Raw genomic sequence first — 15,258 nt, forward strand, 5'->3', positions numbered from 1 at the left:
TCAGTATAAAAGGAAACTAAATGATAATCGATTCAATACAATAGATAAGTAGGATTTAACACAATTACAATTATGGAGTGATAAATCGTGTGGAAAAATAAATTTTTTAATCAAATAACTCTAAAAGGAAAACAAACGATAAGTTACATTAACCAAGGGCGTAAATCACGAAATCTGTGGGTTGTGCAAGCTCCCCTTCAGTCGATTAAAAACAAGGAATTCATTTCACAACCGATTTGCAGCGTGATCCAAGTCAATATGTTGGAAACTACACTAACAGTAAGTCATTATTTAACAAACTATTTGTTAATACGACAAATGAGCGAGTTAGTTTTATTGAAAATCTGGTTTTAAACAAATACAAGATTTTTTCTTACCGTAATTTACTTACATAATTACATTTTCTAAAATCTCAGTTAAATTAAATGTGAACTAATAAGGTGTGGTTTTCTTTAACATTCAGTGCAATAAAAGGATTGTGTTGAAAGAAATCTTGCCACTAATTAACTTGATTTTATATATTACATATTTGAAATTGCTTACTACAATAAATCAATACTTATTTATTCTACAAGTGAAGAGAGCTCCTCTCACATGTTGAGGTTATAGTGAAAACAGTTCCTCGTGTATTCAATCATTTTTTTTTGTTGTCTGCAATCTTTCAGTAATTTAGAACACAAGATTCTTACTTTAATTGTCATGGATTTTTTTTTTTTTAAATAATTTATTTTGCTACCATAAACGCATTGCGTTGTAAGTAACGAGGGTAACAATAAGCAACATTCACACATATCAGAGTGGAGAAGTTACCCAGCGGTAATACTCCAATAACATTCTAAATCCTACTGACTCTCTTCATCAGAGAGGAGATCGCGAGGCCACTGTCTTTAAAGACGTCTGGAAGTGTTGTCTGGAAATGTTTTGGAAGATAGATGTGTTGCACAAGTGGATTGTGATGAGATTGAATGTTAAGATGGAATTTTCTGTATCGTGTTTTCAGCAACTTGTGTTGCATGAAAGGAATGTTCAAGTCTGTGTGAATGGTTTGATTGGTGACGTAGAAAGGAGCGTTTAGTATAGAGCGAAGAATTTTAGATTGCAAGGACTGGATCCTTTGCAGATTTGAGCGTTTGGTTGAACCCCACATTTCGATGCCATAAGCCCAGACTGGCTTTAATATACTTAAATATATAAATCTTTTGTTGTCCAGAGTGAGATTTGATCTATTGTCGAGTAGTCTTTTCAGTTGTCGGAAGCGTCTGTTGAGTTCTGTTCTCCTTAAGTCGAGTATGAGGGTTCCATGTAAGTCTTCTGTCAAGGTAAAGTCCAAGATAGCGGACTACGTTGACTGCTGGTAAAGGAATAAGATTGTAAAAGACAGGAGGAAGAGTGATGCGTCGAAGAGTGAAAGTAATGTTTTGAGATTTTGTTTCGTTCAGTTGGATAGCCCCATTTTTCTAAGGAGGTGAGATGAGATTGAAGTCATGGATTTAAAATACAAAATTCTTACAATAAAAGTAGATATTTTTAATTTTGTTTTTTGATATTTATCCTAGTGTTCGTTGGACAAAAGAATTTGTCTGAATACTGGGGTGGCCCATTCACATTAATGAACTCATCATTTACAGTGCCGGAAGTAACAATAAAAATGAAACATAAAGGAAGAACTATCGTGTTTTGTTTTTGTTAAAAATATGGGTGTGTTCATACCCAAATAATTACATTTTACGTATCATTTAGAAAATTCTTGGTTCTCTATTCCTTTGCATCATTTAATTCATTTCTTAACTTAACAAAAACTTACAGTTTAAAAAGTTAAGTATAAGGGTTGATTAAACGCCAAAAGGTACACAAATCAGCAAGTACCCAACATTTCATTCAAGCTTAGTTGATATAATTTAAGTAATTTTGCTGCATTAACTTTTCCTTCACATTTTTTAGAATTTATTAGATGTCACAGACCCTTATGCTGGCCAGTTCGTTCATAATATTATTTGGTTAAAATTATGATAAAATGTATATTATATCTTCGTTTTTAAATAGGTACTTTATTTTAACTCTATTCCAAATTATTCTTCGGATTTATCTTTAATATGCCCTTTATCTGAAGTTGTCACATCTTATACATGCATGTTAAAGTAGAAAAAGACAAAGTTAGAGTCGGCTACTGTTTAAATTTGAATCACGGAGGATTTAAAACAATATTTCAGACTTGAATTCGTCTTACCGAAATATTCGTGAGCACAAATAACACACAGTTAATAACAAGTAGATTATTCAACAACAATTATTCATTTCTCAATTGTAATTTAATTTTACTTATAGTAAAATACTGGAATAATTAGCTGTCCTAAAAGTATGCAATACTTATTTATTTTATATTACATAACATATATATAACATTGTGAGAAGAACAGCTACATTGAGAGTGTGATTGAAGAAAACTATATTATTTGCGATAGAGCCAGATAATTATTACCTATTTATTATAAACGTTTGACTACTACATAAAATAACAATTACTTTAATCGAAGAATGAACTTAAACCGACGATTTTTATTAAAAATAAAATAATCGAAATCACTGATGTATGTTGGTGTAAGCATTTTTTTTAAAAAAGTTTTTAAATTTTGTAGCCTCGTAATTTTTTTTATTTTTTATAACGTTTTCTTTTTAACCTGTAATTAATAGTTTGATTATTATAGATTAATAGATATTAAAGTCAATCTACAGTACTACTTGAACAAATATTTTGTAGATGAAAATGGCCAGCATAAGGGTCTGTGACATCTAATAAATTCTAAAAAATGTGAAGGAAAAGTTAATGCAGCAAAATTACTTAAATTATATCAACTAAGCTTGAATGAAATGTTGGGTACTTGCTGATTTGTGTACCTTTTGGCGTTTAATCAACCCTTATACTTAACTTTTTAAACTGTAAGTTTTTGTTAAGGAGATTTTTGTACCTTTTGGATAGATTTTCATTTTTGTTACATATCTGCTTTACTGTTTTTTTAAATTAGGAATAAGCAATTCTATCATTATAACCTGATAAGGTGTTAAGTAGGAACCGTAACTACCACTGGAGAGATCTTTTTAAAGAATGATTATAGTTGCGGTCCCCAAACCATCCTCAATAACAATTTTTTTGAGAAAGCCTTTTTATATAAAATAGGAAGATATTTGTACGTAAAAAGCAAATTTAAACTGCGATTTCAGACCTTCCTTTTAAGAGGAGTAAGAAAAATAAAAGGGCGATTACAGTACTTCTCCCTAAAAGGCAAAGAGGCAAAGATTTTGAATCGAACGACAATTCATTAATGTAAATAGGTTCACCCATTGATAATTTTAACGATTGCAGTACTTCCTCTTAGTAGGTGTAAGAGCATGATGGCACTTCACAGCCATGTAGAGGAGCTTTAATCACTTCTTCGTGCTAAATTTTATCAAAATCGGACAAAGCGTTATAGAAATATTGGTAATAATAGTTTTAGAAACGGCCTTACTTGGGTGGGGCAAACTCCCCTCCATATGAGGCATAGCGACGAGACTTTTAAAGTGCAAATCTGTACAAAATTTCGATTCGAATGACACTTCATTCATGAAAATCAGTTCACGTGTCGATAATTTGAAACGATTGCTATACTTCCCCTTAACTAGTGTAAGAGCAGATCGTCGCTTTAATGTTACATAGGGGAGCCCTAACCCCATCATCCTACCAAATTTTATCAAAATCGGGCTAAGATTTACAGAGTAATTAGTAATAATAATTTTGAAGGGGGCCTTACATAAAGGGGGCTAACTCCTCTCCCATTCGGTGTACAGCGTCGAGACCCCCAAAAGGCACATCTACATAAAATTCCAAATCGAATGACACCTCATTCATGAAAATCGGTTCACGCGTTTAGGCGCTACGTAGTTTACAAAAAAGGTAACAACAACAACAACAACAACAACAACAACAAGAAGAAGAACAACAACAATTTCTGAAAATGCCGTTTTTGCTCATTTTCGGCAACTTTTTTCTCGAAATCTATTAGGTCTGGGTGGTTGCAAAAAAATTTCAGTTATAAAGGAGGGTTTGCTCTATATTTTAAATAAAATTTGGGAATTTTATCTTTTATAGAAAAAGAGAAAAAAATTGTCAAAGTTGGGTGTTTTTTAACGTTACGCTTTTTCGTGCACTTTTTGACGATCAACCCTTATACAACTGTCCTACCGGACAGTTTTAATGTCCTACCGGACAGTTTTAATATCATTAGTTGTTGTTTTCCACTTATCTTTAACGTGCCACATTTTCAAGCCTCACGAACCAATTATTTTTTATTTTTTGTGAACAATAAAAAAACCTACTTCAGTCTCCAGAATTACAACACCTAGTTTAGTAGTTGGACTTGAAGCCCGACTGAAAAAATAAGCATTACTTTATTTGAATCATTTAAAAAATAAATAAATAAATGAAAAATAGTCTAAAAATAAAGCACCTTCTAAAATTGCTCCATGGAACTCACATTCTCGACTCAATGAACTGGACTGAATCAACCATACGTAATATTTAAAAAAGAAAACTATTAAAAAGCTCGCTGTTATTCGCTATTTTTTGAGATTCATTTTTATCAAAAGCTTAAATTAAAAAATATAAGTTCTAGACTTCCTGGTTTAAACAAAAACTGTTAATATTATTGTGGAAAGTTATAATATATATCCTTAACAAGAAATTCCTCCAAACTTTAAGGACATCTTATCAAACTTTTTCTAGCTAACAAAGTAAACTTTCTTTAGAAGCGTGGGTCTGCTTTTATTTGTGGATTATATAACATTTTTTTCTTTGTGAACTATATTCTAAAGTAAGTAACTTATTCAAAACTATCTGTTATTTTCTTCTCCTTTAAGAGTAATTATTTGTTGCCTGTATTGTTACCATCTTTAAGTCTGGTAACAACGTTTCTCTAATATAGCGAGAGTGAACAAACATTTACAAGATGAACTTATTCCTTTGTTTGATTACTTTTTAGAAACGGATGAACGTAAAAATATTAATTATTTTTTATTGTGTTTCAGGAGGTAAATGAACACTTACTGTCAATTCTGAAGCAAATATGTGAGTTATTTATTAATTATTACTTTTCCTTTTGATTTTTAATATTATTTACAAAATAGGTTTTTAAAAAAAAACATTAGAATTGTTTCTGTTGAGGATATAACCCCCTTTAATCTTAGTAACCGCTCAGGTTCGAGGGAAATCCTAAGAATCCTGCAGATTGTGGTAATCCCTTTCTACAGGACATATCCTGCTCTAACGCTTAGTCACCACTCAGGTTCTCTGGGTCAGCTTTCGGGAGGACAATTCCCTAAAAAGCTTCAACTCCATTCAGTCAACGGAGGATATATGTCCTGCCCATAAAGCGGCCATATTTTCCAAGTCTTTCTAAGGAAAACAATGGCCCACCAATTCCCTCATGTCATCTAGAGAATCGATTGGCCACAAATTCAATCTTAGTGTGCCACAAGATGGACCAGGTCTGAAATAGAATTACATGATCTTGTTTTAAACCAAAGGTATGTGCGCCAAAAACTTTCAAGACAAATTTTGACGTTCATTCTGAGTTGAATAAATGTAAAATTAAAACGTAGCTCATTAAATTGATATAAAGTAATAGATTCATGGTTACTGCCTTATAAATATCATCTATTTTAAAAAGGTTACCATTTTAAATTATACTTTCTGAAGTTATAGTATTATGCATAGATAATTTATAAATATAAAATGTCACCTAAGGCTATAACAGTCCTTACAGACAAAATGAATAATTTATTGCCATTATTAACGTTTGTACATTTGACGACATGTTCATAACTTTCTCAATCTGTATCTATAACCATTATCCATAAAATTATTGAAGTTATTATTTTATAATCTGTACGTAAATTTAGACATTTAAGTACTCATATATCTCTTCAATTGTGCATAATTGCAGCTTTTTAGCTGTGTTAATATACGAGATATAAGGTGATTAAATTTAGGAGTTTTACATTTCCTTCATATTTCTAACTGCTGTATCTCTTGTCCTATTGTTGTAATCTCTACTGAAATATAGACATTTATAGTACTCATTTACCTCTACAATTGTGCATAATTGCAACTTTTTAGCTGTGTTAATATACGAGATATAAGGTGATTAAGTTTAGGAGTTTTACATTTCCTTCATATTTCTAACTGCTGAATCTCTTGTCCTATTGTTGTAATCTCTACAGAAATATAGACATTTATAGTACTCATTTACCTCTACAATTGTGCATAATTGCAGCTTTTTAGCTGTGTTAATATACGAGATATAAGGTGATTAAGTTTAGGAGTTTTACATTTCCTTCATATTTCTAACTGCTGTATCTCTTGTCCTATTGTTGTAATCTCTACAGAAATATAGACATTTATAGTACTCATTTACCTCTACAATTGTGCATAATTGCAGCTTTTTAGCTGTGTTAATATACGAGATATAAGGTGATTAAGTTTAGGAGCCTTACATTTGCTTCACATTTCTAACTGCTGTATCTCCTGTCCTATTGGTATAATCTGCGGAATTGAAGACATTTATAGTACTCGTTTACCTCTACAATTGTGCCTAATTGCAGCTTTCTAGCTGTATTTTTGAAGGTGGTACAAGATGATAAAATTTGTGTACTTTACGTTTCCTTTATATTTCTAACTGCTGTATCTCCTGTCCTATTGGTGTAATCTCTGCGAAAATGTGGACAATTGTAGAACACATTTACCACTATAATTCTGCCTGATTGCAGCTGTAAAAAGTTTCTAATCATTTTAGAACAATTCCACATGTCTACGCTAACATTTGGAGGGTTCAACAAGACTTACACATTATGTCACACTATGTGAGGAATCTATCTCATTCACAGAATCCCTCTATCCAGTTCTGTAAAGCACTTCCTTTGTCCCTGAATTCGTGTTTTAGATCTTTTTATTTTCATCCCTTCTTCCGTTTGTTCTGCTTCTAATCCTAAACTGTTCTTCTTTTTTTCTGTGAATATAAGCTTTTCCATTTTGTTGAATTTTTTTTTTTTTTGTATTTTATGTTTCTGTTTCCTGTAAGCTTTTATCATACAGTATTATACAAAAATATCACAAATATTGCTTGCCTTACAAAGCCTTTATCTGTTCGCTGTTTTACGTTTTATATGTCCGGTAAAAGGGTGCAAAAAAGGTATTGTTCCGGTTACGGTCGTAGTAATGGAAGGTAACACAGCTGTACGTAGATAGCCCAGTTAATGTAACGTAACTCTTATATCTCTTTTTATGTAAATAAGAGTTGAGTTAAATCTCACTTTACTTCTATTTTTACATCTAGTGAATGTAGATTAACGGAAAATTTCTGTAGCGTGATTGGTTAGAAATAAAAAGCTTTTGAATACATTGGCGTGCCATCTTTTGATGCACGATGTCGGATCACGCCTGGTTCAGAAACATGGGATGGTTTGCTTTGTCTCAATGTTATTGCCATTTTTGTAGGTTTTTTTTCCCTACTGTTATGCTAGGCATATTTGCACAAGATCGCTTTTGTTATGAAATCAAAGAAAGAAAATAGTTCGATGGGATCAATTCCAAAGATTCTGTGAGTCTCAAGTTACCATTGTGATTTTTTTTTTTTCTTCAAAGCTGAAGGAGTGAAGTGTTTGTAACAGTTTTCTGTACACCTAAATGGGATTACCCCATTCTCGGGTAATTTTATTTTGGCTAAATAATCTGTCAAATTTTTAAAACAAAACATTCTCGTGCCAAACAATATTTTTTTTTCTCACTACCGTTAATCCAGTCAATGTTCAGAGAAATTTAAAAAAATAACCTTTTGGATTACAAATCAACTTCTAAAATTGCACTTCTATACACAAATAGAAGTTTTAACGTGGCTGCACTTACGAATCCATCATAATTAATACTTATTGTTGATACTTACCCTGTATACAACTTAAAAATGAAAGTGATTTGATGTATGGATGCACTTAATGTGCGATATTTAAACAAAATCACAGAGAACTTGTGTAAGAAGGTATCTTCTGCAAAACCGTAGTTTTCTTATGAATGATTTTGCAAAAAAAAAAAGGTTCTTAATTTGAAAATACAATTTCTACTCAACATTCACAATTTTTGAAGTAAGTGATTAGTAGATCCAAAGTAAGATGGACCTTAAATTCATTTTTCATGGTTAATGATCGATTAAATTATGAATTGCATTTGATTAATAAATAGATTTTGTATAAATAAATAGGCCTTAAATTGATTATCATTCCCATGATAAGTAACAGGTTTTGTGATACACAATCGCGTGCTAAGGTTTACTAAACGATTAAACCATGTGCGTGATATAGATGTATGTATTATCTTGATGGTGCGCTTGATAATCGTAATTATCATTATATATATATATGTATTGTTGGAAAAATTTATGAGCTTTGCTCATTCCATTATCAGGTTATTTAGAAAGAAGGACTTTTAGAGTAATTTAAAAATATTATGGGGCAAAAGATTTCAATTACTAAAATGTTTCAAAATGTTCAATGATTATAAAAGCTATAAATAGGTTTATCTCACGAATATCTCATGAAAAAGTCCAGGTAATTTGTAGGCATCGATTTTTATTTTAAACTAATAAGTTCCAGTATAAATTCGATTATTTCAAATTATGATAATCGCATATCATTTTGTTTATATTTCAATAAAAGTAAATTTAATTTGAAAACAATAATATTTGTATAATTTGTAGTATGAAGCCCGAATTTCTGTATGAGTGTACGTACTGTATTAAATCCATTCAGAACCAATCTGCCACTTTTTTTTTTTTTTTTTTTAATGATTTAAAGAGCGTCAACATCTAAGATTATTGGAGCCTGGAGCTTTTTTCAGTGCACTGCCAGCCTCCGGACAGTGTTCTCTCGTTACAGACAACACTGTCCATCACCGGACAGTGAGCTGTAAGAAGCTCCTAAAAAGAGAAAATCTAAGGTTCAGCAGCTGGATTCGAACCCTGGACCTCCGCGTGGGAGTCCAGTATGCTAACCTCATAGCTAATCCCTTCCCTAGTTTAATATTTCTGTTTATTATCGAAGATTCTTTCTATGATTGTATTGTCTGTTTGTTACCTATGTTCTGATATTTTTCCTTGTATTATTGCATTATTTTTATAATTTCTTGTGTTTCTTTAATTTAGCAAGAACTTTACTTTTGTTTTATCTGTATCATTATGTATTACCCAAAGTGTAATGAGGCCAACTCTTTGTTTAAAGTACAGTGCACTATAAAAATGAAAAATAAATAATTAAATAATAAAGAAATATCAACTTAGAATTTAACCATTTGTTTTTTATGTATGAAGAAGATAAATTAGTTCAGAGATGCCTACTTGGTGAACTGTAATTGCTTTAGATTTGGGACGGATTCTGAGCCAGTTGAACGTACTCTGGACGACTAAGCATGAAATTCAGAGTGCTGTCCGTGACGTTGCTCATCCAGCTGAGAGCTAATGTCGCCGAGCACACTCTGTCGTTCCCTTCGCTAATTATAATATAGAGATTATATTATTATTATTCATTATGTTTGGAATGCTGTCCAGTCAGAATGGATTTATTCGTTACAAGATAAACCAGACTACATTTCGTTTACTACTTACAGCCCACTAGCTAGAAATTGGTTATTTTTATCGCAATACGAGGTGTGGCTATTAAATAACGAGACTATTGCTATCTCCTTAACAAAAACTTACAGTTTAAAATGTTAAGTATAAGGGTTGATTAAACGCCAAAATGCACACAAATCAGCAAGTATCCATCATTTCATTCATACTTCATTGATATTATTTAAGTAATTTTACTACATTAACTTTTCCTTCACATTTTTTAGAATTTATTAGATGTTTCACAGACCCTTATGCTGGCCAGTTCATTCATAATCTGTGACATCTAATAAATTCTAAAAAATGTGAAGGAAAAGTTAATGTAGTAAAATTACATTGTTAATGTAAGGTACAAAAATAATGTAAAAGTTAATGTAGTATCTATACATGCATGTTAAAGTAGAAAAAAACATTAGATATTACAGTCAATCTAAGTTAAATGGTGTTCTACTTGAACATATATTTTGTAGATTAAAATGGCCAGCATAAGGGTCTGTGAAACATCTAATAAATTCTAAAAAATGTGAAGGAAAAGTTAATGTAGTAAAATTACTTAAATAATATCAATGAAGTATGAATGAAATGATGGATACTTGCTGATTTGTGTGCATTTTGGCGTTTAATCAACCCTTATACTTAACATTTTAAACTGTAAGTTTTTGTTAAGGAGATTTTTGTACCTTTTGGATAGATTTTTCTTTTTGTCTATTATTTGGGTGGGGCAAACTCCCCTCCTTATGAGGCATAGCGTCGAGACTTTTAAAATACAAGTCTGAACAAAATTTCGATTCGAATGACGCTTCATTCATGAAAATCGGTTCACGTCTCGATAATTTGAAACGATTGCTATACTTTCTCTTAACAAGTGTAAGAGCAGAATGTCGTTTTAATGTTACGAGGGAAGCCATAACCCTATGATCCTACCAAATTTTATCAAAATCGGGCCAATTTTGTAGGGGGCCTTACATAAAGGGGGCTAACTCCTCTCCCATTCGATGTACAGCGTCGAGACCCCCAAAAGGCACATCTACATAAAATTCCGATTCGAATGACACCTCATTCATGAAAATCGGTTCACGTCTCGATAATTTGAAACGATTGCTATACTTTCTCTTAACAAGTGTAAGAGCAGAATGTCGTTTTAATGTTACGAGGGAAGCCATAACCCTATGATCCTACCAAATTTTATCAAAATCGGGCCAATTTTGTAGGGGGCCTTACATAAAGGGGGCTAACTCCTCTCCCATTCGATGTACAGCGTCGAGACCCCCAAAAGGCACATCTACATAAAATTCCGATTCGAATGACACCTCATTCATGAAAATCGGTTCACGCGTTTAGGCGCTACGCAGTTTACAAAAAAGGTAACAACAACAACAAGAACAACAACAAGAAGAAGAACAACAACCAGTTTTGAAAATGCCGTTTTTGCTCATTTTCAGCAACTTTTTTCTCGAAATCTATTATATCTATGTTGTTGCAAAAAAATTACAGTTGTAAAGGAGGATTTGCCCTACATTTTAAAGAAAATTTGGGAATTTTATCTTTTATAGAAAAAGAGGAAAAAAATGTCAAAGTTGGGTGTTTTTCAACATTACGCTTTTTCGTGCAGTTTTTGACGATCAACCCTTATTCAACTGTCCTACCGGACAGTTTTAATAAAACATTTTATTTTAAATTTATACATATTTAGTTATTATCACCTTCAATATACACCCCTCCCCCATTCCTTCAACGCTCCATGCGAATTTACCATTGTTCGAAACAGTGCAGGAAGTTTTTTTTCTGTCAGCTCCTGCATGACGCGTGCCGCTTTTTCTTTCACAGCTTCAACGGACTGAAATCGTGTTCCTTTTAATGCAGATTTAACTTTGGGGAACAGATAAAAGTCACATGGGGTCAGGTCAGGCGAATAAGGCGGATGGCCTAAATCCTGGAATGTTGTACTTGGCTAGAAACGTCTTGACAGACAATGCAGTAGTGAGGCGGCGCGTTGTCTTGATGGAGAACCCGTGACTTGTTCTTCCACAAATCGGGTCGTTTTTTCCTTACTCTTTCACGGTAGTAAGTAGTAATGTTGATTAATTATAATCGATATTTTCATCCGTTTTGGACGTGGAAAGGCGACCCGGGCGGTTATCATCTCCGACGTCTTATCGGCCATCTTGAAAAACGCTTGAACCACTCAAAAACTCGCGCACGTGATAAACATTCATCGCCATAAACTTCTTTTAATAAAAGATGAGTTCCAGTAGCGGTTTTACCAAGTTTTATGTGAAATTTCACGATAATTCGTTGTTCTACTACATGTGTAGTATCATGTTTTCGGCAAAACGAAACCAACACCTCTTACACAAACGACGCTTCCGGTCAGACAGATTTCTCTACAAACACGTGAGACGCTGCAATCGAAAGAGGAAGGCTTTACGCTGCACACCTGTCGGTCGTTAGGATTTGGTGCATGCATAGTTATTCTGTAGCAGCATCAGTCCGTGTAATTGCGTGATTTTTCTATTATTGCAATTTTAATTTAAAATCTCCCAATACGTATATTGAATTTAAATAATAATTTGTTGACTAATGAAAGATAGAAAAGACAAAAACAAAACATAACCTTCAAGCTAAAGAGACTACTTGTCTTCACAATAACACGATACGACCATTGTTCAGACCGTCAAATCGATTCAAGTTGTACTACACGTCATTTGATGAATTGTGTGTGGGCCCAAATAGGATGTTTATATGAAAAGCAGGCATGACAAGGCAGTGGAGATATCTATCAGTTTCTCTGTGCGTAGCTTTGTTTAAATAAATAACAGATTGCAATGGCCTAGCATTTATTAATTAAGAATCTTTTCTTAGTAATTTATCGGATTGAACTGTGATGGCCTTTGATTACTTTTTTGCATAACTTTATATTTTCTTTTCGTCAAAAAAAAATTGGATATTAATATTTGCAAAAATGTGTATCTTTTCTGATGTTTTTTAACAGAACATGATCTTTTTATTTGATTTTTAAATAAATCTTTTAATTTTCTTTTTTTGGCGCATCCACAGCTGAGGTTATTAGCGCCCGGAGCTTTTTCCAGTGCACTGCCGGCCTCCGGACAGTGTTCTCTCGTTACAGACAACACCGGACAGTGAGCTGTAAGAAGCTCCTAGGAAGAGAAAATCTAAGGGTCAGCTGCTGGATTCGAACCCGGGACCTCCGCGTGGGAGTCCAGTATGCTAACCACATAGCTAATCCCTTCCCTATTTTTGTTTATTGATTTGATTTTTATTTAATCTTTTTATCGGTTTTTAAAAGATTGTCCGCAGGTTTACTTTCTGTATTTCACTACCACGGAGGTGCACAACACTACGTCACATTTTTAATTTTTTTAAAGGAGAGCAAATGAAAGAGTTTTTCGCGGTTTTCTCTTACTTATAAGTCCATGGGGGATTTCCTTTACTTAAATCTTTGGTGTATAATAAATAAATAACATAGATGCACGTTAACAGATAGTTGTGTAATAAAAGCAAAATAATTTTGTATTAGAAAGATTAAAAAAATAAATTTTGAAAAATGGACTTAGCGTTGTATACCCGGGCTAGCTCTGGAAACTCAAAGGCATTCTTCCGTTCACTCACTTCCTCATCTTGAAGTCCTATTTGTCAGTTCGTCATTTTCAAATTCAAATCGGGACATCGTATTCAGCTAAACATCGCATTGAAGCGGAGTGTTCCTCAAGGAAGCATCTTAGGACGTATCCTATATGTTATATACACAGCAGACATACCAATTTATCCTGAAACTGTCCTTCTAACTTATGCAGATGATACCGCTATACTTTCTCCTCACATTGACCAAGTAACTTCACACAGAAACCTTCAAACACATCTCTTTTCTCTTGAGGAATGGTTTATAAAAAAATGGAAAATCAAGTTAAATGAAACAAAATCTCAAAATATTACTTTTACTCTCCGCCGCATCACTCTTCCTCCGATCTTCTATGACTCAATTCCAATTCCTCCTGCCAATGTTGTGTCCGTTATCTTGGGCTTTATTTAGACAAAAGACTGACTTGGAACCCTCACATACGACTTAAACGAACTGAAGTTAACAGACATTATCGACTACTTAAAAGACTACTAGACCAACGTTCAAAACTTTCACTTAATAACAAACGACTGATTTACAATTCCATACTAAAACCCGCCTGGACGTACGGTACTGAACTGTGGGGTTCAACGAAACGCTCCAATCTTCAACGAATTCAATCTCTCCAGTCTAAAATTCTCCGCACTATCGTTAAACAGCTCCATTTTATGTTTCAAATCTAACACAGACCTAGAAATTCCGTTTGTAGGTCCAGGTTGCACGAACTCGCTATAAAAGTTTTCATCAGATCTTGCACTCTCATTCCAATCCTCTTATCCGCCATTTATCATCACATCACCATCCAGATCATCCTCCCAGACGATTAAAATCAGCCAGTGGCCTCGCGATTTTCTCTCTTCTGAGGAGAGTAGCTAATCCTAGAGATGACTTAGGGAGTGTTATCGCTGGGTAATTTCTCCCCTCAATTAATAAGTTCGATGTCAGTTATTGTCATTGTTACTTACGGCGTGTCTAGCGCTGGTGTAACTTTACAAATAAATTTAAAAAGAAAAGCGTTGTATACCTCCGAGGTACTGATTTATTTAAGGGCTGTTACCAAACCCTTGTACTTGTAAACATCTCATAAAATTTAGAATGCTCCAAATTCTTTCACTGGTACAAAGTTCACACAACAGAAACTAAAACATTTTTACTAAAATTGAGTTGCCATCAATATTACACATAAACTCATTTTAAATGAAATATTCTAAAAACTATTTCAGATAGAAGTTATAAGTCTATGAAAACAGACGCTGAATTTGACTATTAGAAAATTACATTTTAATGGGTCTATTTTCAAAATTTTATTTCCGACACTATTCAGTATAAAAAAAAAGCCTATTATTTAATTATCTGAATAACAAAAAAATTCTGTTAAATTTACAGATAAAATTGTAGCCCAACTATCTCAAAATAAAAGTAAAAACAAAAATGTAGGCGATAACAAGTGGTAGGATGTTGGTGGGTGCCTTGTTAGTAGCCCAAATTGGACATTTCGCAATCTTACGATGGCCATGGACAATCTTGTTATATCTGTCATATAAATTAAAATTTGTCTTCTGTATTTTTTCCAATTAATTTTTAACATATTTGAAGGCGAAGATGAGTTAAAATGTGTTAACAAATGATATTGCCGAGAGATGATGAACTTTCAGAATAAGGACAGTTTCTTTTTAGCCACAAATTATGTTCTACTTAAGTGGGTTATGATAAAAAAAAAGTATATTCCATAATTTATTATTATACTAGATAAAGGCGAACCTTTCTGAGACGTGGGTCAAATTTTGTTCTTTTTTTAGTGCTAGCTCTTGGGTCACTAATGCCCATTTGCCCAAGAGTTAAGTTTAAAAATTTTAAACTGAACATTTTCAAAACTAAACATCTTTAAAATTCAGTTGGCTTAACGGGTAAAACGGGACGAAACAAGTGGCT

General features: G+C 33.0%; 1 protein-coding gene across 4 annotated transcripts in view; it reads left to right on the forward strand.

The window, feature by feature from the left end:
* LOC141456979 (uncharacterized) overlaps nucleotides 1-15,258 on the forward strand; it is a 300,169-nt gene that overhangs the window by 126,426 nt on the left and 158,485 nt on the right. Inside the window, exon 1 of one of the 4 annotated variants that reach the window (XM_074133422.1) lies at nucleotides 5,081-5,101. The exons of the other annotated variants lie outside the window; for them this stretch is intronic. The gene's annotated coding sequence lies outside the window, so the exon portion shown is untranslated. Of the gene's footprint in view, nucleotides 1-5,080; nucleotides 5,102-15,258 lie in introns of those variants that run through there. 4 annotated transcript variants of the gene reach the window in all.

The sequence above is a fragment of the Rhodnius prolixus genome, unplaced genomic scaffold, assembly GCF_049639745.1.
Source record: "Rhodnius prolixus isolate KJV_2025 unplaced genomic scaffold, Rpr scaffold_10, whole genome shotgun sequence".
Classification (NCBI taxonomy): Eukaryota; Metazoa; Arthropoda; class Insecta; order Hemiptera; family Reduviidae; genus Rhodnius; species Rhodnius prolixus.